The sequence below is a fragment of the Balaenoptera acutorostrata genome, chromosome 20 (assembly GCF_949987535.1).
Source record: "Balaenoptera acutorostrata chromosome 20, mBalAcu1.1, whole genome shotgun sequence".
In the NCBI taxonomy this organism is placed as follows: Eukaryota; Metazoa; Chordata; class Mammalia; order Artiodactyla; family Balaenopteridae; genus Balaenoptera; species Balaenoptera acutorostrata.
In genome coordinates, this window is record NC_080083.1 from 45,985,397 (window position 1) to 46,007,923 (window position 22,527).

Below are 22,527 nucleotides of genomic sequence, written 5' to 3' on the forward strand. Positions count from 1 at the left end.
CCCAGGGACTGATGATACTGGGGAAACAAGGGAGGGAAGCCCCTCTTCATCCTTCTACTCATCCTCCTTTGCCCACGTTTCCTCTTGTGGAAGTACTGGCTACCATGAGGGATTCTAGTTTCAGCTCTGCTTCTTCTTGCAGGCCCCTGTTATTGGTATATAAATATTCAACTATTTACATTTTAATTCCTTACCACATGGTTAGACTTGGTTATGAATTTATACACTTTAATATAAGAAAAAGAAGTATTTTACAAGCAATGCTGAGAAGCCGATATTAGAAAATAAAATTTACCGGTGGCTTGAGGCAGAACAGGGCTCACTCTGTGGCTGTCTCGTGTGCGGTCTCACTTTCCTCACCCGCCTCTTCATCAACCCAATATGCAGCCAGAAGCTTCTCTGCTGGGGCTTTGATGACTTCCCTGGGGTGAGAAGAATAACGCCAAGGCTTTTTACTTTTGAAAGGAACAATGATAGTTCTCATGATTTCCTCATTTTAGATGAGAATTTTAAATTGTCCCCTACCATTTATGGTACATCCTTATAGAAGTACATCTCATCCTCATCAGAAGACTCCCTGTCGTGTAGCTTGTGTGCCATGTTTTCCTTGCGTGTGGCGTTGAGAGGCCTATACACATCCCTAAGCCAAAGTGGCCGCCTTCTCCCGAAAAAGCCCTCCTGGAACACAGAAAGGGAAATATTAATTCAGCATCTCCCCTGCTTTCTCTGGCCACAGTACTATATCCCCTTCAAATTTACCTGACTCTCACTTTCCCCTGAGCTTCTCTTACGCAGCAGAAATCGAAAAAAGCCCCTTGGAGGAAAACACACACAGTTAGTGTTACAGTCATTTTTCATCTCTCTCACAATGTGTTATCTCTGGTCTTATTAGGACTAAATGGGTACCTCAGTCCATAATCACAATGAGCAAAATCACCACAGACCCGGGATCTTGAAAATCATTCCATGCATGCTGGCCTTCCAGAAGTTCTCTGTGTCTGTCCAAAAGGCCCCCACCCCGCCCCCGTGCCTCCGGGGAGACCTTTGCATGTGGCTTAGCATGGAGTATAGGCAGGATTTTCAGCCCCGTTCACCTTTCTTGGCCCTTGGCCAAGTGCCCTCGTGCAGTGAAAACACTGCACAGCGGCGCTGGGCAGAAACACGTTACTCTCTAGATGCGCTTCACACCAGTCCGCTTCGGACTTAGTCGCACATGCAGCATTTGCTGGGGGTGTGGCTGTGGGGAGAAGGTGCTTTTATTTTCCTGGCTGCTCTATCCTATCCTATAAGTTGAATCACACCAAGTAAACACCTGAACCCAACTAGCAAAGTTATCTATAGCTCTCTGCCTTTCATACTGCAGGCTGTCACTGAGGTGTCAGTGAATTGTGAAATCAGTTTAAAGGCCATGACCAGCAGGGAAACACGAAATACTCTTTTTGAATACAAATAGAGTAGAAAAAAATCAGAGTGCACAATAAGTTTGTTTCAGAAACTACTTATGCCCATATAGTATGTGTATACTGAATTGTGACATAAAACGGAGCTCACAGCCCAAGCACAGTGTGATCCGTAGAGAAGTCCTCAGTGGAAAGGGACCCTCTTCTTTTTGATAATCACTAGCAGTGTGACCATGGGGCAAGATACTTTCCCTTTCTCTTTCTCCATTTCCTTATTATAAAAGGAAGAGACAAACTACTGTCTAAAGTTTCTCCCGGTTAAAGTTCTATGAGGTTTGGATAAAGGGAATAGAGAGTAGGGGCCTGAAAAACAGTAGGGTGAGAAGGGAAGTTTTCTTGCCACTTTACAGAAGGGACTCATATGTGCTACCTTTCGTCAGCTTTGAGTGAGGCCAGCCCCTAAATCCCCAACCATGTGGCCCTCCCTACCCCAGAGCCTCCTAGAAGGCCTCTGGCCTGGCCTGATGCCTAGGAACCAGGCACCAGGCCAGCAGGAACAGGTGCAAGCAAAACCTCTCCCCGTCCACCCTCTTTCCTTAAAGGACTAGTGAAAGCAGATGAATCTGTGCCAGTCCTGTTCTAAGTCAGCTTGGGCTGGGGAGCTAATTCTGCTGATAAATAAATTAGGGTAAACCATTAGGGTAATTAAACATTCTTCCTGCCTTTGGTGAGGAAATTGAAATAGGTGAGTTCTAAGTTCTCCTCTAGTTGTAAAATTCTGCTTTAAAAGACCAATATTTACCTTCTGCTTCTTTTTTTATCTTCCCCTTTTGCAATTCGATGAGAATAAATCTGTTTTGAAAGAAAACATGATCATGATTATCCATCACAACTATTTCCAAATCCTTATTCATTCCCTTTTACTTTAAATCTTATCTACCCAGTGAGATGATAACTTTTTTAAGGAAAGGAATTCTACCCTGTTTAATAATCCTTTGCCTCTTCCACAGTACCTAACTTAGGGTCTTGCATGCAGCTGGCGATATATTTTATTGACTGCTTTAGATAACGTTCAACAGATCGTTCCTAATAAAAACTCTTAGAAGTAGGAAAAGAAAAGAAAAGTATCTAGCAGAAACCTAAGCCTTGTTTTAGAGTCAACAACAAGAGTAGGATGCCCATCATTACTGCTACTATCGATCAATGTGGAGGAGGTCTTAATCAGTACGAAAAGACAAACGAAGTATTGGAAAGGAAGAGACAAACACATTTGCATATGAAATGAGGGACCTAAAAAGACCAAAAGAATCAACCGAAATTTTATTGGAAGTAACATGAGTAAGATGGCTACATACAAAATCAAGAGATCAACATATAAGCCTCAATAGCTTTCCCATATAACACAAATAACTCACTAAGAAACAGAAGAAACATCCCGTTTACTATATCAATAAAAATGCATAAAGTACCTAGGAATAAACTTAACCAAAACTTTGTAAGACCTATGTGATGAAAATATTCAAACTTTTCTGAAGGACATTAAGAAGAAGTACTACATGGCATGAGATACCATCCTCCTAGAATGCTGTAAAGAGGTCAATTCTCATCAAATTAACCTACAAATTCAATGCAATCCATTTATATCCAAAATAATTTTTAAATAAAACCTGGCCAGCTGACATTTGGTAGAGAATATGTGTAAGAATAGTTATGAAATGTATGAAAAACAAGGTCAAAGAGTAGGACCTTGCCCTACCAGATATAAAATATGTTACAGAGCAACTGGAATTAAGCAGTGTGATATTGGTACTGGTACAGGACAAGATAACTGGATCACAGAATAGAGTCCAGATGTAGATAGTATATGAGACCAGGGAAGAAAGAATAAACCATTCAAGTGAAAGGTTTGAAAACAATTAGATCTTCCTGTAGGGGGGGGAAAAGTTAGATCCCCTGCCTCAACCACACTAAAAAACAAATACAACAAATTCTAGACAGATTACAAAAGTACTTGAAGAAAATATTAGAGATTATTTTTACGTCATCAGGTGACAAAGGCCTGGCTAACAAAAGCCACCCCACATGAGCCATGAGGAGAGGACGGGCAGATATGGTGGCAGACCGTCAACACACCTCCTACTCTGCACAGCCCTTGCCCCCAACGCAGCCAAAAATTAATTAATTAATTAATTAATTAATTTAAAAAACAATTTGTCAACCTCACACATTTAAAATCTACATAAAAGTAAATATAAGGAAGACTCTTGTGAAGATTTCTTAAATTAAGGGGCAGCATAAAATGACATGGGGTTTAACATCAGTTCAGTTTGGGTTTGGCCTCTAGTTTCCACATTTACTGTCATAAACCTTAAGTAAGTCACTTAAGCATCCTGAGTTCGAGTTTCTTCATCTAAAAAAAAGAAAGAAAGAACTGGGGAACTGGGGGATCAGTGGAGCAGTGCATCTGAGAGCATTCTGTACACCACAGTGCTGTACAAACGCTGGCCTTTTATTTCCGCGCCCCCCCCCCCCCCTTGGGATCTTAGTTCCCGGACCAGGGATTGAACCCGGGCCCTCAGCAGTGAAAGTCCTAACCACTGGACCGCCAGGGAATTCCCGATGGCCTATTCGTTTTAAATTCAGCACTTCATCCCAGTAGAGCGAGGAATTCCACATTTGGACCCACCTTCACTGGAGATGTCTGAAAAAGCTGCTTCTGGTCGCATGCCTTTTGGGCTCTGTGGGCATCCCTTGCTGAATAAACCTCGATGATGGCATAGAACACAGGACCGGCCACTGCTGCGTTTGGGCAGACTCGGACCGAATACAGAAGGCCAAACTGGGAGAAGACTGTGAACAGAGAATGCTGTAGGGTGGGCCCATGCTAAGTAAGTGCAGGAAATTTCACGCCCAGGAAGCCAAACCGCCCGTTCCTTTCTATTCCCCCAGCCCTTCGCCGCAGGCAACTGTGGTGATCCTGCAACTCCAAACACTTCTCATTTCAGGACCAGCTTTCCCTCTGAAATCCTAAGCTTCGAGAAGCATTAGGAGGCAATGCCGGCTGTTGGGAACTATCTCTCAAAAATCTGTGGGGGCGAGCTGACTACTCAGGTCGGCTCTAGAACTAAGATTCCTCTCAGCAGAGACCACAGGCAGATGAGGTGCTGAAGCAGTACCCCGGGGCGCCCAGTTACTGAGGCGCGAGGTGGCTTCCTCCACCCCTCCCTCTGCCCCGGCTCGGCTCACTTGCAAGGCCTCGGCCGTGGGTCCACAGCTCAGCTCCCACACCAACAAGGTTTTGTCACCCACGATGGGAACCACAAAAGGTACCAACACCACCATCCTACCTTTACTGCGCGTGCGCGGCTCGGGGCGCCTGCGCACGCGCGCCTGCACACGCACGCGCGCCTGCACACGCGCGCGCGCGCCCCTGCACACGCGCGCGCGCCCCTGCGCACGCGCTGTTTATAACGGAAACCTGAAGGGGGGAGCCAGTTTGTTGGGAGTGGGACGAGGGCGGTGCTCGGACCTCTCCCTCACGCCTCCCACTGCGGGCTTGTCTCTGCCTCTAGGTCCCCTTCCACAGGTGGCACTGTCACTATATAATCACTTGGAATCATGCAGCCCTGGGCCTGTGCTGGGGGAGGCAGGAGGTGGGTAGGTTTGGTGCTGGGCTGAGCTGGAGGGAGGCGAGCAGCACACAGCTGACCCGCAGTGGGGTCAGGAGAGGCCAGGGCCTGAGGAGGGCCGTCTTGGGCAATGGCTGCTCTCACACATTCTTCTTTACCCTGTCTTTCTGGCATCTCCCTGCTAGTTATCCAACGGTTGGGATTTTTTTTTTTAAAGAAAAAAAACAACCCAATGGGAATTTTCCACCAGCTTGAAATGGTGGAGAACCCCCTACCTTGGTACACAGGGTACACATCTGTACATGAGTTTGAGAAGTTGGGAGAAAAGTCAGGCCTTGGCTCCACAGTGGAGGGAGGCCCAGTGATCCAAATATTCTGGCAACCCCAATGACCGTACGAGAGGGGCCAGAAGTAGATGATCCTCTATGGGCAGGAGGTCGAGCATGTTGTAAATAACTGGTACTTGATGAACCAGGAGAGAGAGCACCAGAATAAACTGCTATTTGATTTACTCATCTATGCCCCTTGAGGATGGTATGTTTTCCAGTTCCCAGGGACTGATGATACTGGGGAAACAAGGGAGGGAAGCCCCTCTTCATCCTTCTACTCATCCTCCTTTGCCCACGTTTCCTCTTGTGGAAGTACTGGCTACCATGAGGGATTCTAGTTTCAGCTCTGCTTCTTCTTGCAGGCCCCTGTTATTGGTATATAAATATTCAACTATTTACATTTTAATTCCTTACCACATGGTTAGACTTGGTTATGAATTTATACACTTTAATATAAGAAAAAGAAGTATTTTACAAGCAATGCTGAGAAGCCGATATTAGAAAATAAAATTTACCGGTGGCTTGAGGCAGAACAGGGCTCACTCTGTGGCTGTCTCGTGTGCGGTCTCACTTTCCTCACCCGCCTCTTCATCAACCCAATATGCAGCCAGAAGCTTCTCTGCTGGGGCTTTGATGACTTCCCTGGGGTGAGAAGAATAACGCCAAGGCTTTTTACTTTTGAAAGGAACAATGATAGTTCTCATGATTTCCTCATTTTAGATGAGAATTTTAAATTGTCCCCTACCATTTATGGTACATCCTTATAGAAGTACATCTCATCCTCATCAGAAGACTCCCTGTCGTGTAGCTTGTGTGCCATGTTTTCCTTGCGTGTGGCGTTGAGAGGCCTATACACATCCCTAAGCCAAAGTGGCCGCCTTCTCCCGAAAAAGCCCTCCTGGAACACAGAAAGGGAAATATTAATTCAGCATCTCCCCTGCTTTCTCTGGCCACAGTACTATATCCCCTTCAAATTTACCTGACTCTCACTTTCCCCTGAGCTTCTCTTACGCAGCAGAAATCGAAAAAAGCCCCTTGGAGGAAAACACACACAGTTAGTGTTACAGTCATTTTTCATCTCTCTCACAATGTGTTATCTCTGGTCTTATTAGGACTAAATGGGTACCTCAGTCCATAATCACAATGAGCAAAATCACCACAGACCCGGGATCTTGAAAATCATTCCATGCATGCTGGCCTTCCAGAAGTTCTCTGTGTCTGTCCAAAAGGCCCCCACCCCGCCCCCGTGCCTCCGGGGAGACCTTTGCATGTGGCTTAGCATGGAGTATAGGCAGGATTTTCAGCCCCGTTCACCTTTCTTGGCCCTTGGCCAAGTGCCCTCGTGCAGTGAAAACACTGCACAGCGGCGCTGGGCAGAAACACGTTACTCTCTAGATGCGCTTCACACCAGTCCGCTTCGGACTTAGTCGCACATGCAGCATTTGCTGGGGGTGTGGCTGTGGGGAGAAGGTGCTTTTATTTTCCTGGCTGCTCTATCCTATCCTATAAGTTGAATCACACCAAGTAAACACCTGAACCCAACTAGCAAAGTTATCTATAGCTCTCTGCCTTTCATACTGCAGGCTGTCACTGAGGTGTCAGTGAATTGTGAAATCAGTTTAAAGGCCATGACCAGCAGGGAAACACGAAATACTCTTTTTGAATACAAATAGAGTAGAAAAAAATCAGAGTGCACAATAAGTTTGTTTCAGAAACTACTTATGCCCATATAGTATGTGTATACTGAATTGTGACATAAAACGGAGCTCACAGCCCAAGCACAGTGTGATCCGTAGAGAAGTCCTCAGTGGAAAGGGACCCTCTTCTTTTTGATAATCACTAGCAGTGTGACCATGGGGCAAGATACTTTCCCTTTCTCTTTCTCCATTTCCTTATTATAAAAGGAAGAGACAAACTACTGTCTAAAGTTTCTCCCGGTTAAAGTTCTATGAGGTTTGGATAAAGGGAATAGAGAGTAGGGGCCTGAAAAACAGTAGGGTGAGAAGGGAAGTTTTCTTGCCACTTTACAGAAGGGACTCATATGTGCTACCTTTCGTCAGCTTTGAGTGAGGCCAGCCCCTAAATCCCCAACCATGTGGCCCTCCCTACCCCAGAGCCTCCTAGAAGGCCTCTGGCCTGGCCTGATGCCTAGGAACCAGGCACCAGGCCAGCAGGAACAGGTGCAAGCAAAACCTCTCCCCGTCCACCCTCTTTCCTTAAAGGACTAGTGAAAGCAGATGAATCTGTGCCAGTCCTGTTCTAAGTCAGCTTGGGCTGGGGAGCTAATTCTGCTGATAAATAAATTAGGGTAAACCATTAGGGTAATTAAACATTCTTCCTGCCTTTGGTGAGGAAATTGAAATAGGTGAGTTCTAAGTTCTCCTCTAGTTGTAAAATTCTGCTTTAAAAGACCAATATTTACCTTCTGCTTCTTTTTTTATCTTCCCCTTTTGCAATTCGATGAGAATAAATCTGTTTTGAAAGAAAACATGATCATGATTATCCATCACAACTATTTCCAAATCCTTATTCATTCCCTTTTACTTTAAATCTTATCTACCCAGTGAGATGATAACTTTTTTAAGGAAAGGAATTCTACCCTGTTTAATAATCCTTTGCCTCTTCCACAGTACCTAACTTAGGGTCTTGCATGCAGCTGGCGATATATTTTATTGACTGCTTTAGATAACGTTCAACAGATCGTTCCTAATAAAAACTCTTAGAAGTAGGAAAAGAAAAGAAAAGTATCTAGCAGAAACCTAAGCCTTGTTTTAGAGTCAACAACAAGAGTAGGATGCCCATCATTACTGCTACTATCGATCAATGTGGAGGAGGTCTTAATCAGTACGAAAAGACAAACGAAGTATTGGAAAGGAAGAGACAAACACATTTGCATATGAAATGAGGGACCTAAAAAGACCAAAAGAATCAACCGAAATTTTATTGGAAGTAACATGAGTAAGATGGCTACATACAAAATCAAGAGATCAACATATAAGCCTCAATAGCTTTCCCATATAACACAAATAACTCACTAAGAAACAGAAGAAACATCCCGTTTACTATATCAATAAAAATGCATAAAGTACCTAGGAATAAACTTAACCAAAACTTTGTAAGACCTATGTGATGAAAATATTCAAACTTTTCTGAAGGACATTAAGAAGAAGTACTACATGGCATGAGATACCATCCTCCTAGAATGCTGTAAAGAGGTCAATTCTCATCAAATTAACCTACAAATTCAATGCAATCCATTTATATCCAAAATAATTTTTAAATAAAACCTGGCCAGCTGACATTTGGTAGAGAATATGTGTAAGAATAGTTATGAAATGTATGAAAAACAAGGTCAAAGAGTAGGACCTTGCCCTACCAGATATAAAATATGTTACAGAGCAACTGGAATTAAGCAGTGTGATATTGGTACTGGTACAGGACAAGATAACTGGATCACAGAATAGAGTCCAGATGTAGATAGTATATGAGACCAGGGAAGAAAGAATAAACCATTCAAGTGAAAGGTTTGAAAACAATTAGATCTTCCTGTAGGGGGGGGAAAAGTTAGATCCCCTGCCTCAACCACACTAAAAAACAAATACAACAAATTCTAGACAGATTACAAAAGTACTTGAAGAAAATATTAGAGATTATTTTTACGTCATGAGGTGACAAAGGCCTGGCTAACAAAAGCCACCCCACATGAGCCATGAGGAGAGGACGGGCAGATATGGTGGCAGACCGTCAACACACCTCCTACTCTGCACAGCCCTTGCCCCCAACGCAGCCAAAAATTAATTAATTAATTAATTAATTAATTTAAAAAACAATTTGTCAACCTCACACATTTAAAATCTACATAAAAGTAAATATAAGGAAGACTCTTGTGAAGATTTCTTAAATTAAGGGGCAGCATAAAATGACATGGGGTTTAACATCAGTTCAGTTTGGGTTTGGCCTCTAGTTTCCACATTTACTGTCATAAACCTTAAGTAAGTCACTTAAGCATCCTGAGTTCGAGTTTCTTCATCTAAAAAAAAGAAAGAAAGAACTGGGGAACTGGGGGATCAGTGGAGCAGTGCATCTGAGAGCATTCTGTACACCACAGTGCTGTACAAACGTTGGCCTTTTATTTCCGCCCCCCGCCCCCCCCCCCCCACCTTGGGATCTTAGTTCCCGGACCAGGGATTGAACCCGGGCCCTCAGCAGTGAAAGTCCTAACCACTGGACCGCCAGGGAATTCCCGATGGCCTATTCGTTTTAAATTCAGCACTTCATCCCAGTAGAGCGAGGAATTCCACATTTGGACCCACCTTCACTGGAGATGTCTGAAAAAGCTGCTTCTGGTCGCATGCCTTTTGGGCTCTGTGGGCATCCCTTGCTGAATAAACCTCGATGATGGCATAGAACACAGGACCGGCCACTGCTGCGTTTGGGCAGACTCGGACCGAATACAGAAGGCCAAACTGGGAGAAGACTGTGAACAGAGAATGCTGTAGGGTGGGCCCATGCTAAGTAAGTGCAGGAAATTTCACGCCCAGGAAGCCAAACCGCCCGTTCCTTTCTATTCCCCCAGCCCTTCGCCGCAGGCAACTGTGGTGATCCTGCAACTCCAAACACTTCTCATTTCAGGACCAGCTTTCCCTCTGAAATCCTAAGCTTCGAGAAGCATTAGGAGGCAATGCCGGCTGTTGGGAACTATCTCTCAAAAATCTGTGGGGGCGAGCTGACTACTCAGGTCGGCTCTAGAACTAAGATTCCTCTCAGCAGAGACCACAGGCAGATGAGGTGCTGAAGCAGTACCCCGGGGCGCCCAGTTACTGAGGCGCGAGGTGGCTTCCTCCACCCCTCCCTCTGCCCCGGCTCGGCTCACTTGCAAGGCCTCGGCCGTGGGTCCACAGCTCAGCTCCCACACCAACAAGGTTTTGTCACCCACGATGGGAACCACAAAAGGTACCAACACCACCATCCTACCTTTACTGCGCGTGCGCGGCTCGGGGCGCCTGCGCACGCGCGCCTGCACACGCACGCGCGCCTGCACACGCGCGCGCGCGCCCCTGCACACGCGCGCGCGCCCCTGCGCACGCGCTGTTTATAACGGAAACCTGAAGGGGGGAGCCAGTTTGTTGGGAGTGGGACGAGGGCGGTGCTCGGACCTCTCCCTCACGCCTCCCACTGCGGGCTTGTCTCTGCCTCTAGGTCCCCTTCCACAGGTGGCACTGTCACTATATAATCACTTGGAATCATGCAGCCCTGGGCCTGTGCTGGGGGAGGCAGGAGGTGGGTAGGTTTGGTGCTGGGCTGAGCTGGAGGGAGGCGAGCAGCACACAGCTGACCCGCAGTGGGGTCAGGAGAGGCCAGGGCCTGAGGAGGGCCGTCTTGGGCAATGGCTGCTCTCACACATTCTTCTTTACCCTGTCTTTCTGGCATCTCCCTGCTAGTTATCCAACGGTTGGGATTTTTTTTTTTAAAGAAAAAAAACAACCCAATGGGAATTTTCCACCAGCTTGAAATGGTGGAGAACCCCCTACCTTGGTACACAGGGTACACATCTGTACATGAGTTTGAGAAGTTGGGAGAAAAGTCAGGCCTTGGCTCCACAGTGGAGGGAGGCCCAGTGATCCAAATATTCTGGCAACCCCAATGACCGTACGAGAGGGGCCAGAAGTAGATGATCCTCTATGGGCAGGAGGTCGAGCATGTTGTAAATAACTGGTACTTGATGAACCAGGAGAGAGAGCACCAGAATAAACTGCTATTTGATTTACTCATCTATGCCCCTTGAGGATGGTATGTTTTCCAGTTCCCAGGGACTGATGATACTGGGGAAACAAGGGAGGGAAGCCCCTCTTCATCCTTCTACTCATCCTCCTTTGCCCACGTTTCCTCTTGTGGAAGTACTGGCTACCATGAGGGATTCTAGTTTCAGCTCTGCTTCTTCTTGCAGGCCCCTGTTATTGGTATATAAATATTCAACTATTTACATTTTAATTCCTTACCACATGGTTAGACTTGGTTATGAATTTATACACTTTAATATAAGAAAAAGAAGTATTTTACAAGCAATGCTGAGAAGCCGATATTAGAAAATAAAATTTACCGGTGGCTTGAGGCAGAACAGGGCTCACTCTGTGGCTGTCTCGTGTGCGGTCTCACTTTCCTCACCCGCCTCTTCATCAACCCAATATGCAGCCAGAAGCTTCTCTGCTGGGGCTTTGATGACTTCCCTGGGGTGAGAAGAATAACGCCAAGGCTTTTTACTTTTGAAAGGAACAATGATAGTTCTCATGATTTCCTCATTTTAGATGAGAATTTTAAATTGTCCCCTACCATTTATGGTACATCCTTATAGAAGTACATCTCATCCTCATCAGAAGACTCCCTGTCGTGTAGCTTGTGTGCCATGTTTTCCTTGCGTGTGGCGTTGAGAGGCCTATACACATCCCTAAGCCAAAGTGGCCGCCTTCTCCCGAAAAAGCCCTCCTGGAACACAGAAAGGGAAATATTAATTCAGCATCTCCCCTGCTTTCTCTGGCCACAGTACTATATCCCCTTCAAATTTACCTGACTCTCACTTTCCCCTGAGCTTCTCTTACGCAGCAGAAATCGAAAAAAGCCCCTTGGAGGAAAACACACACAGTTAGTGTTACAGTCATTTTTCATCTCTCTCACAATGTGTTATCTCTGGTCTTATTAGGACTAAATGGGTACCTCAGTCCATAATCACAATGAGCAAAATCACCACAGACCCGGGATCTTGAAAATCATTCCATGCATGCTGGCCTTCCAGAAGTTCTCTGTGTCTGTCCAAAAGGCCCCCACCCCGCCCCCGTGCCTCCGGGGAGACCTTTGCATGTGGCTTAGCATGGAGTATAGGCAGGATTTTCAGCCCCGTTCACCTTTCTTGGCCCTTGGCCAAGTGCCCTCGTGCAGTGAAAACACTGCACAGCGGCGCTGGGCAGAAACACGTTACTCTCTAGATGCGCTTCACACCAGTCCGCTTCGGACTTAGTCGCACATGCAGCATTTGCTGGGGGTGTGGCTGTGGGGAGAAGGTGCTTTTATTTTCCTGGCTGCTCTATCCTATCCTATAAGTTGAATCACACCAAGTAAACACCTGAACCCAACTAGCAAAGTTATCTATAGCTCTCTGCCTTTCATACTGCAGGCTGTCACTGAGGTGTCAGTGAATTGTGAAATCAGTTTAAAGGCCATGACCAGCAGGGAAACACGAAATACTCTTTTTGAATACAAATAGAGTAGAAAAAAATCAGAGTGCACAATAAGTTTGTTTCAGAAACTACTTATGCCCATATAGTATGTGTATACTGAATTGTGACATAAAACGGAGCTCACAGCCCAAGCACAGTGTGATCCGTAGAGAAGTCCTCAGTGGAAAGGGACCCTCTTCTTTTTGATAATCACTAGCAGTGTGACCATGGGGCAAGATACTTTCCCTTTCTCTTTCTCCATTTCCTTATTATAAAAGGAAGAGACAAACTACTGTCTAAAGTTTCTCCCGGTTAAAGTTCTATGAGGTTTGGATAAAGGGAATAGAGAGTAGGGGCCTGAAAAACAGTAGGGTGAGAAGGGAAGTTTTCTTGCCACTTTACAGAAGGGACTCATATGTGCTACCTTTCGTCAGCTTTGAGTGAGGCCAGCCCCTAAATCCCCAACCATGTGGCCCTCCCTACCCCAGAGCCTCCTAGAAGGCCTCTGGCCTGGCCTGATGCCTAGGAACCAGGCACCAGGCCAGCAGGAACAGGTGCAAGCAAAACCTCTCCCCGTCCACCCTCTTTCCTTAAAGGACTAGTGAAAGCAGATGAATCTGTGCCAGTCCTGTTCTAAGTCAGCTTGGGCTGGGGAGCTAATTCTGCTGATAAATAAATTAGGGTAAACCATTAGGGTAATTAAACATTCTTCCTGCCTTTGGTGAGGAAATTGAAATAGGTGAGTTCTAAGTTCTCCTCTAGTTGTAAAATTCTGCTTTAAAAGACCAATATTTACCTTCTGCTTCTTTTTTTATCTTCCCCTTTTGCAATTCGATGAGAATAAATCTGTTTTGAAAGAAAACATGATCATGATTATCCATCACAACTATTTCCAAATCCTTATTCATTCCCTTTTACTTTAAATCTTATCTACCCAGTGAGATGATAACTTTTTTAAGGAAAGGAATTCTACCCTGTTTAATAATCCTTTGCCTCTTCCACAGTACCTAACTTAGGGTCTTGCATGCAGCTGGCGATATATTTTATTGACTGCTTTAGATAACGTTCAACAGATCGTTCCTAATAAAAACTCTTAGAAGTAGGAAAAGAAAAGAAAAGTATCTAGCAGAAACCTAAGCCTTGTTTTAGAGTCAACAACAAGAGTAGGATGCCCATCATTACTGCTACTATCGATCAATGTGGAGGAGGTCTTAATCAGTACGAAAAGACAAACGAAGTATTGGAAAGGAAGAGACAAACACATTTGCATATGAAATGAGGGACCTAAAAAGACCAAAAGAATCAACCGAAATTTTATTGGAAGTAACATGAGTAAGATGGCTACATACAAAATCAAGAGATCAACATATAAGCCTCAATAGCTTTCCCATATAACACAAATAACTCACTAAGAAACAGAAGAAACATCCCGTTTACTATATCAATAAAAATGCATAAAGTACCTAGGAATAAACTTAACCAAAACTTTGTAAGACCTATGTGATGAAAATATTCAAACTTTTCTGAAGGACATTAAGAAGAAGTACTACATGGCATGAGATACCATCCTCCTAGAATGCTGTAAAGAGGTCAATTCTCATCAAATTAACCTACAAATTCAATGCAATCCATTTATATCCAAAATAATTTTTAAATAAAACCTGGCCAGCTGACATTTGGTAGAGAATATGTGTAAGAATAGTTATGAAATGTATGAAAAACAAGGTCAAAGAGTAGGACCTTGCCCTACCAGATATAAAATATGTTACAGAGCAACTGGAATTAAGCAGTGTGATATTGGTACTGGTACAGGACAAGATAACTGGATCACAGAATAGAGTCCAGATGTAGATAGTATATGAGACCAGGGAAGAAAGAATAAACCATTCAAGTGAAAGGTTTGAAAACAATTAGATCTTCCTGTAGGGGGGGGAAAAGTTAGATCCCCTGCCTCAACCACACTAAAAAACAAATACAACAAATTCTAGACAGATTACAAAAGTACTTGAAGAAAATATTAGAGATTATTTTTACGTCATGAGGTGACAAAGGCCTGGCTAACAAAAGCCACCCCACATGAGCCATGAGGAGAGGACGGGCAGATATGGTGGCAGACCGTCAACACACCTCCTACTCTGCACAGCCCTTGCCCCCAACGCAGCCAAAAATTAATTAATTAATTAATTAATTAATTTAAAAAACAATTTGTCAACCTCACACATTTAAAATCTACATAAAAGTAAATATAAGGAAGACTCTTGTGAAGATTTCTTAAATTAAGGGGCAGCATAAAATGACATGGGGTTTAACATCAGTTCAGTTTGGGTTTGGCCTCTAGTTTCCACATTTACTGTCATAAACCTTAAGTAAGTCACTTAAGCATCCTGAGTTCGAGTTTCTTCATCTAAAAAAAAGAAAGAAAGAACTGGGGAACTGGGGGATCAGTGGAGCAGTGCATCTGAGAGCATTCTGTACACCACAGTGCTGTACAAACGCTGGCCTTTTATTTCCGCGCCCCCCCCCCCCCCTTGGGATCTTAGTTCCCGGACCAGGGATTGAACCCGGGCCCTCAGCAGTGAAAGTCCTAACCACTGGACCGCCAGGGAATTCCCGATGGCCTATTCGTTTTAAATTCAGCACTTCATCCCAGTAGAGCGAGGAATTCCACATTTGGACCCACCTTCACTGGAGATGTCTGAAAAAGCTGCTTCTGGTCGCATGCCTTTTGGGCTCTGTGGGCATCCCTTGCTGAATAAACCTCGATGATGGCATAGAACACAGGACCGGCCACTGCTGCGTTTGGGCAGACTCGGACCGAATACAGAAGGCCAAACTGGGAGAAGACTGTGAACAGAGAATGCTGTAGGGTGGGCCCATGCTAAGTAAGTGCAGGAAATTTCACGCCCAGGAAGCCAAACCGCCCGTTCCTTTCTATTCCCCCAGCCCTTCGCCGCAGGCAACTGTGGTGATCCTGCAACTCCAAACACTTCTCATTTCAGGACCAGCTTTCCCTCTGAAATCCTAAGCTTCGAGAAGCATTAGGAGGCAATGCCGGCTGTTGGGAACTATCTCTCAAAAATCTGTGGGGGCGAGCTGACTACTCAGGTCGGCTCTAGAACTAAGATTCCTCTCAGCAGAGACCACAGGCAGATGAGGTGCTGAAGCAGTACCCCGGGGCGCCCAGTTACTGAGGCGCGAGGTGGCTTCCTCCACCCCTCCCTCTGCCCCGGCTCGGCTCACTTGCAAGGCCTCGGCCGTGGGTCCACAGCTCAGCTCCCACACCAACAAGGTTTTGTCACCCACGATGGGAACCACAAAAGGTACCAACACCACCATCCTACCTTTACTGCGCGTGCGCGGCTCGGGGCGCCTGCGCACGCGCGCCTGCACACGCACGCGCGCCTGCACACGCGCGCGCGCGCCCCTGCACACGCGCGCGCGCCCCTGCGCACGCGCTGTTTATAACGGAAACCTGAAGGGGGGAGCCAGTTTGTTGGGAGTGGGACGAGGGCGGTGCTCGGACCTCTCCCTCACGCCTCCCACTGCGGGCTTGTCTCTGCCTCTAGGTCCCCTTCCACAGGTGGCACTGTCACTATATAATCACTTGGAATCATGCAGCCCTGGGCCTGTGCTGGGGGAGGCAGGAGGTGGGTAGGTTTGGTGCTGGGCTGAGCTGGAGGGAGGCGAGCAGCACACAGCTGACCCGCAGTGGGGTCAGGAGAGGCCAGGGCCTGAGGAGGGCCGTCTTGGGCAATGGCTGCTCTCACACATTCTTCTTTACCCTGTCTTTCTGGCATCTCCCTGCTAGTTATCCAACGGTTGGGATTTTTTTTTTTAAAGAAAAAAAACAACCCAATGGGAATTTTCCACCAGCTTGAAATGGTGGAGAACCCCCTACCTTGGTACACAGGGTACACATCTGTACATGAGTTTGAGAAGTTGGGAGAAAAGTCAGGCCTTGGCTCCACAGTGGAGGGAGGCCCAGTGATCCAAATATTCTGGCAACCCCAATGACCGTACGAGAGGGGCCAGAAGTAGATGATCCTCTATGGGCAGGAGGTCGAGCATGTTGTAAATAACTGGTACTTGATGAACCAGGAGAGAGAGCACCAGAATAAACTGCTATTTGATTTACTCATCTATGCCCCTTGAGGATGGTATGTTTTCCAGTTCCCAGGGACTGATGATACTGGGGAAACAAGGGAGGGAAGCCCCTCTTCATCCTTCTACTCATCCTCCTTTGCCCACGTTTCCTCTTGTGGAAGTACTGGCTACCATGAGGGATTCTAGTTTCAGCTCTGCTTCTTCTTGCAGGCCCCTGTTATTGGTATATAAATATTCAACTATTTACATTTTAATTCCTTACCACATGGTTAGACTTGGTTATGAATTTATACACTTTAATATAAGAAAAAGAAGTATTTTACAAGCAATGCTGAGAAGCCGATATTAGAAAATAAAATTTACCGGTGGCTTGAGGCAGAACAGGGCTCACTCTGTGGCTGTCTCGTGTGCGGTCTCACTTTCCTCACCCGCCTCTTCATCAACCCAATATGCAGCCAGAAGCTTCTCTGCTGGGGCTTTGATGACTTCCCTGGGGTGAGAAGAATAACGCCAAGGCTTTTTACTTTTGAAAGGAACAATGATAGTTCTCATGATTTCCTCATTTTAGATGAGAATTTTAAATTGTCCCCTACCATTTATGGTACATCCTTATAGAAGTACATCTCATCCTCATCAGAAGACTCCCTGTCGTGTAGCTTGTGTGCCATGTTTTCCTTGCGTGTGGCGTTGAGAGGCCTATACACATCCCTAAGCCAAAGTGGCCGCCTTCTCCCGAAAAAGCCCTCCTGGAACACAGAAAGGGAAATATTAATTCAGCATCTCCCCTGCTTTCTCTGGCCACAGTACTATATCCCCTTCAAATTTACCTGACTCTCACTTTCCCCTGAGCTTCTCTTACGCAGCAGAAATCGAAAAAAGCCCCTTGGAGGAAAACACACACAGTTAGTGTTACAGTCATTTTTCATCTCTCTCACAATGTGTTATCTCTGGTCTTATTAGGACTAAATGGGTACCTCAGTCCATAATCACAATGAGCAAAATCACCACAGACCCGGGATCTTGAAAATCATTCCATGCATGCTGGCCTTCCAGAAGTTCTCTGTGTCTGTCCAAAAGGCCCCCACCCCGCCCCCGTGCCTCCGGGGAGACCTTTGCATGTGGCTTAGCATGGAGTATAGGCAGGATTTTCAGCCCCGTTCACCTTTCTTGGCCCTTGGCCAAGTGCCCTCGTGCAGTGAAAACACTGCACAGCGGCGCTGGGCAGAAACACGTTACTCTCTAGATGCGCTTCACACCAGTCCGCTTCGGACTTAGTCGCACATGCAGCATTTGCTGGGGGTGTGGCTGTGGGGAGAAGGTGCTTTTATTTTCCTGGCTGCTCTATCCTATCCTATAAGTTGAATCACACCAAGTAAACACCTGAACCCAACTAGCAAAGTTATCTATAGCTCTCTGCCTTTCATACTGCAGGCTGTCACTGAGGTGTCAGTGAATTGTGAAATCAGTTTAAAGGCCATGACCAGCAGGGAAACACGAAATACTCTTTTTGAATACAAATAGAGTAGAAAAAAATCAGAGTGCACAATAAGTTTGTTTCAGAAACTACTTATGCCCATATAGTATGTGTATACTGAATTGTGACATAAAACGGAGCTCACAGCCCAAGCACAGTGTGATCCGTAGAGAAGTCCTCAGTGGAAAGGGACCCTCTTCTTTTTGATAATCACTAGCAGTGTGACCATGGGGCAAGATACTTTCCCTTTCTCTTTCTCCATTTCCTTATTATAAAAGGAAGAGACAAACTACTGTCTAAAGTTTCTCCCGGTTAAAGTTCTATGAGGTTTGGATAAAGGGAATAGAGAGTAGGGGCCTGAAAAACAGTAGGGTGAGAAGGGAAGTTTTCTTGCCACTTTACAGAAGGGACTCATATGTGCTACCTTTCGTCAGCTTTGAGTGAGGCCAGCCCCTAAATCCCCAACCATGTGGCCCTCCCTACCCCAGAGCCTCCTAGAAGGCCTCTGGCCTGGCCTGATGCCTAGGAACCAGGCACCAGGCCAGCAGGAACAGGTGCAAGCAAAACCTCTCCCCGTCCACCCTCTTTCCTTAAAGGACTAGTGAAAGCAGATGAATCTGTGCCAGTCCTGTTCTAAGTCAGCTTGGGCTGGGGAGCTAATTCTGCTGATAAATAAATTAGGGTAAACCATTAGGGTAATTAAACATTCTTCCTGCCTTTGGTGAGGAAATTGAAATAGGTGAGTTCTAAGTTCTCCTCTAGTTGTAAAATTCTGCTTTAAAAGACCAATATTTACCTTCTGCTTCTTTTTTTATCTTCCCCTTTTGCAATTCGATGAGAATAAATCTGTTTTGAAAGAAAACATGATCATGATTATCCATCACAACTATTTCCAAATCCTTATTCATTCCCTTTTACTTTAAATCTTATCTACCCAGTGAGATGATAACTTTTTTAAGGAAAGGAATTCTACCCTGTTTAATAATCCTTTGCCTCTTCCACAGTACCTAACTTAGGGTCTTGCATGCAGCTGGCGATATATTTTATTGACTGCTTTAGATAACGTTCAACAGATCGTTCCTAATAAAAACTCTTAGAAGTAGGAAAAGAAAAGAAAAGTATCTAGCAGAAACCTAAGCCTTGTTTTAGAGTCAACAACAAGAGTAGGATGCCCATCATTACTGCTACTATCGATCAATGTGGAGGAGGTCTTAATCAGTACGAAAAGACAAACGAAGTATTGGAAAGGAAGAGACAAACACATTTGCATATGAAATGAGGGACCTAAAAAGACCAAAAGAATCAACCGAAATTTTATTGGAAGTAACATGAGTAAGATGGCTACATACAAAATCAAGAGATCAACATATAAGCCTCAATAGCTTTCCCATATAACACAAATAACTCACTAAGAAACAGAAGAAACATCCCGTTTACTATATCAATAAAAATGCATAAAGTACCTAGGAATAAACTTAACCAAAACTTTGTAAGACCTATGTGATGAAAATATTCAAACTTTTCTGAAGGACATTAAGAAGAAGTACTACATGGCATGAGATACCATCCTCCTAGAATGCTGTAAAGAGGTCAATTCTCATCAAATTAACCTACAAATTCAATGCAATCCATTTATATCCAAAATAATTTTTAAATAAAACCTGGCCAGCTGACATTTGGTAGAGAATATGTGTAAGAATAGTTATGAAATGTATGAAAAACAAGGTCAAAGAGTAGGACCTTGCCCTACCAGATATAAAATATGTTACAGAGCAACTGGAATTAAGCAGTGTGATATTGGTACTGGTACAGGACAAGATAACTGGATCACAGAATAGAGTCCAGATGTAGATAGTATATGAGACCAGGGAAGAAAGAATAAACCATTCAAGTGAAAGGTTTGAAAACAATTAGATCTTCCTGTAGGGGGGGGAAAAGTTAGATCCCCTGCCTCAACCACACTAAAAAACAAATACAACAAATTCTAGACAGATTACAAAAGTACTTGAAGAAAATATTAGAGATTATTTTTACGTCATGAGGTGACAAAGGCCTGGCTAACAAAAGCCACCCCACATGAGCCATGAGGAGAGGACGGGCAGATATGGTGGCAGACCGTCAACACACCTCCTACTCTGCACAGCCCTTGCCCCCAACGCAGCCAAAAATTAATTAATTAATTAATTAATTAATTTAAAAAACAATTTGTCAACCTCACACATTTAAAATCTACATAAAAGTAAATATAAGGAAGACTCTTGTGAAGATTTCTTAAATTAAGGGGCAGCATAAAATGACATGGGGTTTAACATCAGTTCAGTTTGGGTTTGGCCTCTAGTTTCCACATTTACTGTCATAAACCTTAAGTAAGTCACTTAAGCATCCTGAGTTCGAGTTTCTTCATCTAAAAAAAAGAAAGAAAGAACTGGGGAACTGGGGGATCAGTGGAGCAGTGCATCTGAGAGCATTCTGTACACCACAGTGCTGTACAAACGCTGGCCTTTTATTTCCGCGCCCCCCCCCCCCCCCTTGGGATCTTAGTTCCCGGACCAGGGATTGAACCCGGGCCCTCAGCAGTGAAAGTCCTAACCACTGGACCGCCAGGGAATTCCCGATGGCCTATTCGTTTTAAATTCAGCACTTCATCCCAGTAGAGCGAGGAATTCCACATTTGGACCCACCTTCACTGGAGATGTCTGAAAAAGCTGCTTCTGGTCGCATGCCTTTTGGGCTCTGTGGGCATCCCTTGCTGAATAAACCTCGATGATGGCATAGAACACAGGACCGGCCACTGCTGCGTTTGGGCAGACTCGGACCGAATACAGAAGGCCAAACTGGGAGAAGACTGTGAACAGAGAATGCTGTAGGGTGGGCCCATGCTAAGTAAGTGCAGGAAATTTCACGCCCAGGAAGCCAAACCGCCCGTTCCTTTCTATTCCCCCAGCCCTTCGCCGCAGGCAACTGTGGTGATCCTGCAACTCCAAACACTTCTCATTTCAGGACCAGCTTTCCCTCTGAAATCCTAAGCTTCGAGAAGCATTAGGAGGCAATGCCGGCTGTTGGGAACTATCTCTCAAAAATCTGTGGGGGCGAGCTGACTACTCAGGTCGGCTCTAGAACTAAGATTCCTCTCAGCAGAGACCACAGGCAGATGAGGTGCTGAAGCAGTACCCCGGGGCGCCCAGTTACTGAGGCGCGAGGTGGCTTCCTCCACCCCTCCCTCTGCCCCGGCTCGGCTCACTTGCAAGGCCTCGGCCGTGGGTCCACAGCTCAGCTCCCACACCAACAAGGTTTTGTCACCCACGATGGGAACCACAAAAGGTACCAACACCACCATCCTACCTTTACTGCGCGTGCGCGGCTCGGGGCGCCTGCGCACGCGCGCCTGCACACGCACGCGCGCCTGCACACGCGCGCGCGCGCCCCTGCACACGCGCGCGCGCCCCTGCGCACGCGCTGTTTATAACGGAAACCTGAAGGGGGGAGCCAGTTTGTTGGGAGTGGGACGAGGGCGGTGCTCGGACCTCTCCCTCACGCCTCCCACTGCGGGCTTGTCTCTGCCTCTAGGTCCCCTTCCACAGGTGGCACTGTCACTATATAATCACTTGGAATCATGCAGCCCTGGGCCTGTGCTGGGGGAGGCAGGAGGTGGGTAGGTTTGGTGCTGGGCTGAGCTGGAGGGAGGCGAGCAGCACACAGCTGACCCGCAGTGGGGTCAGGAGAGGCCAGGGCCTGAGGAGGGCCGTCTTGGGCAATGGCTGCTCTCACACATTCTTCTTTACCCTGTCTTTCTGGCATCTCCCTGCTAGTTATCCAACGGTTGGGATTTTTTTTTTTAAAGAAAAAAAACAACCCAATGGGAATTTTCCACCAGCTTGAAATGGTGGAGAACCCCCTACCTTGGTACACAGGGTACACATCTGTACATGAGTTTGAGAAGTTGGGAGAAAAGTCAGGCCTTGGCTCCACAGTGGAGGGAGGCCCAGTGATCCAAATATTCTGGCAACCCCAATGACCGTACGAGAGGGGCCAGAAGTAGATGATCCTCTATGGGCAGGAGGTCGAGCATGTTGTAAATAACTGGTACTTGATGAACCAGGAGAGAGAGCACCAGAATAAACTGCTATTTGATTTACTCATCTATGCCCCTTGAGGATGGTATGTTTTCCAGTTCCCAGGGACTGATGATACTGGGGAAACAAGGGAGGGAAGCCCCTCTTCATCCTTCTACTCATCCTCCTTTGCCCACGTTTCCTCTTGTGGAAGTACTGGCTACCATGAGGGATTCTAGTTTCAGCTCTGCTTCTTCTTGCAGGCCCCTGTTATTGGTATATAAATATTCAACTATTTACATTTTAATTCCTTACCACATGGTTAGAC

The 22,527-nt window shown here is 45.7% G+C and overlaps 4 long non-coding RNA genes across 4 annotated transcripts; all 4 read right to left on the bottom strand.

Annotated features, from left to right (window-relative positions):
- Positions 1 to 207: 207 nt before the first annotated feature.
- On the bottom strand, positions 208 to 4,779 carry LOC130705816 (uncharacterized). The gene is made up of 5 exons (XR_009006207.1): positions 4,087 to 4,779; positions 2,203 to 2,252; positions 760 to 814; positions 526 to 678; positions 208 to 422 (listed from the first exon to the last, which is right to left on the bottom strand). It is a non-coding gene; the product is annotated as an uncharacterized LOC130705816 (long non-coding RNA).
- A 1,006-nt stretch (positions 4,780 to 5,785) lies between these two features.
- Positions 5,786 to 10,364, bottom strand: LOC130705814 (uncharacterized). The gene is made up of 5 exons (XR_009006205.1): positions 9,672 to 10,364; positions 7,781 to 7,830; positions 6,338 to 6,392; positions 6,104 to 6,256; positions 5,786 to 6,000 (listed from the first exon to the last, which is right to left on the bottom strand). It is a non-coding gene; the product is annotated as an uncharacterized LOC130705814 (long non-coding RNA).
- Positions 10,365 to 11,370: 1,006 nt separating this feature from the next.
- On the bottom strand, positions 11,371 to 15,942 carry LOC130705817 (uncharacterized). Its single transcript, XR_009006208.1, has 5 exons — positions 15,250 to 15,942; positions 13,366 to 13,415; positions 11,923 to 11,977; positions 11,689 to 11,841; positions 11,371 to 11,585 (listed from the first exon to the last, which is right to left on the bottom strand). It is a non-coding gene; the product is annotated as an uncharacterized LOC130705817 (long non-coding RNA).
- A 1,006-nt stretch (positions 15,943 to 16,948) lies between these two features.
- Positions 16,949 to 21,521, bottom strand: LOC130705815 (uncharacterized). The gene is made up of 5 exons (XR_009006206.1): positions 20,829 to 21,521; positions 18,944 to 18,993; positions 17,501 to 17,555; positions 17,267 to 17,419; positions 16,949 to 17,163 (listed from the first exon to the last, which is right to left on the bottom strand). It is a non-coding gene; the product is annotated as an uncharacterized LOC130705815 (long non-coding RNA).
- Positions 21,522 to 22,527: the final 1,006 nt, after the last annotated feature.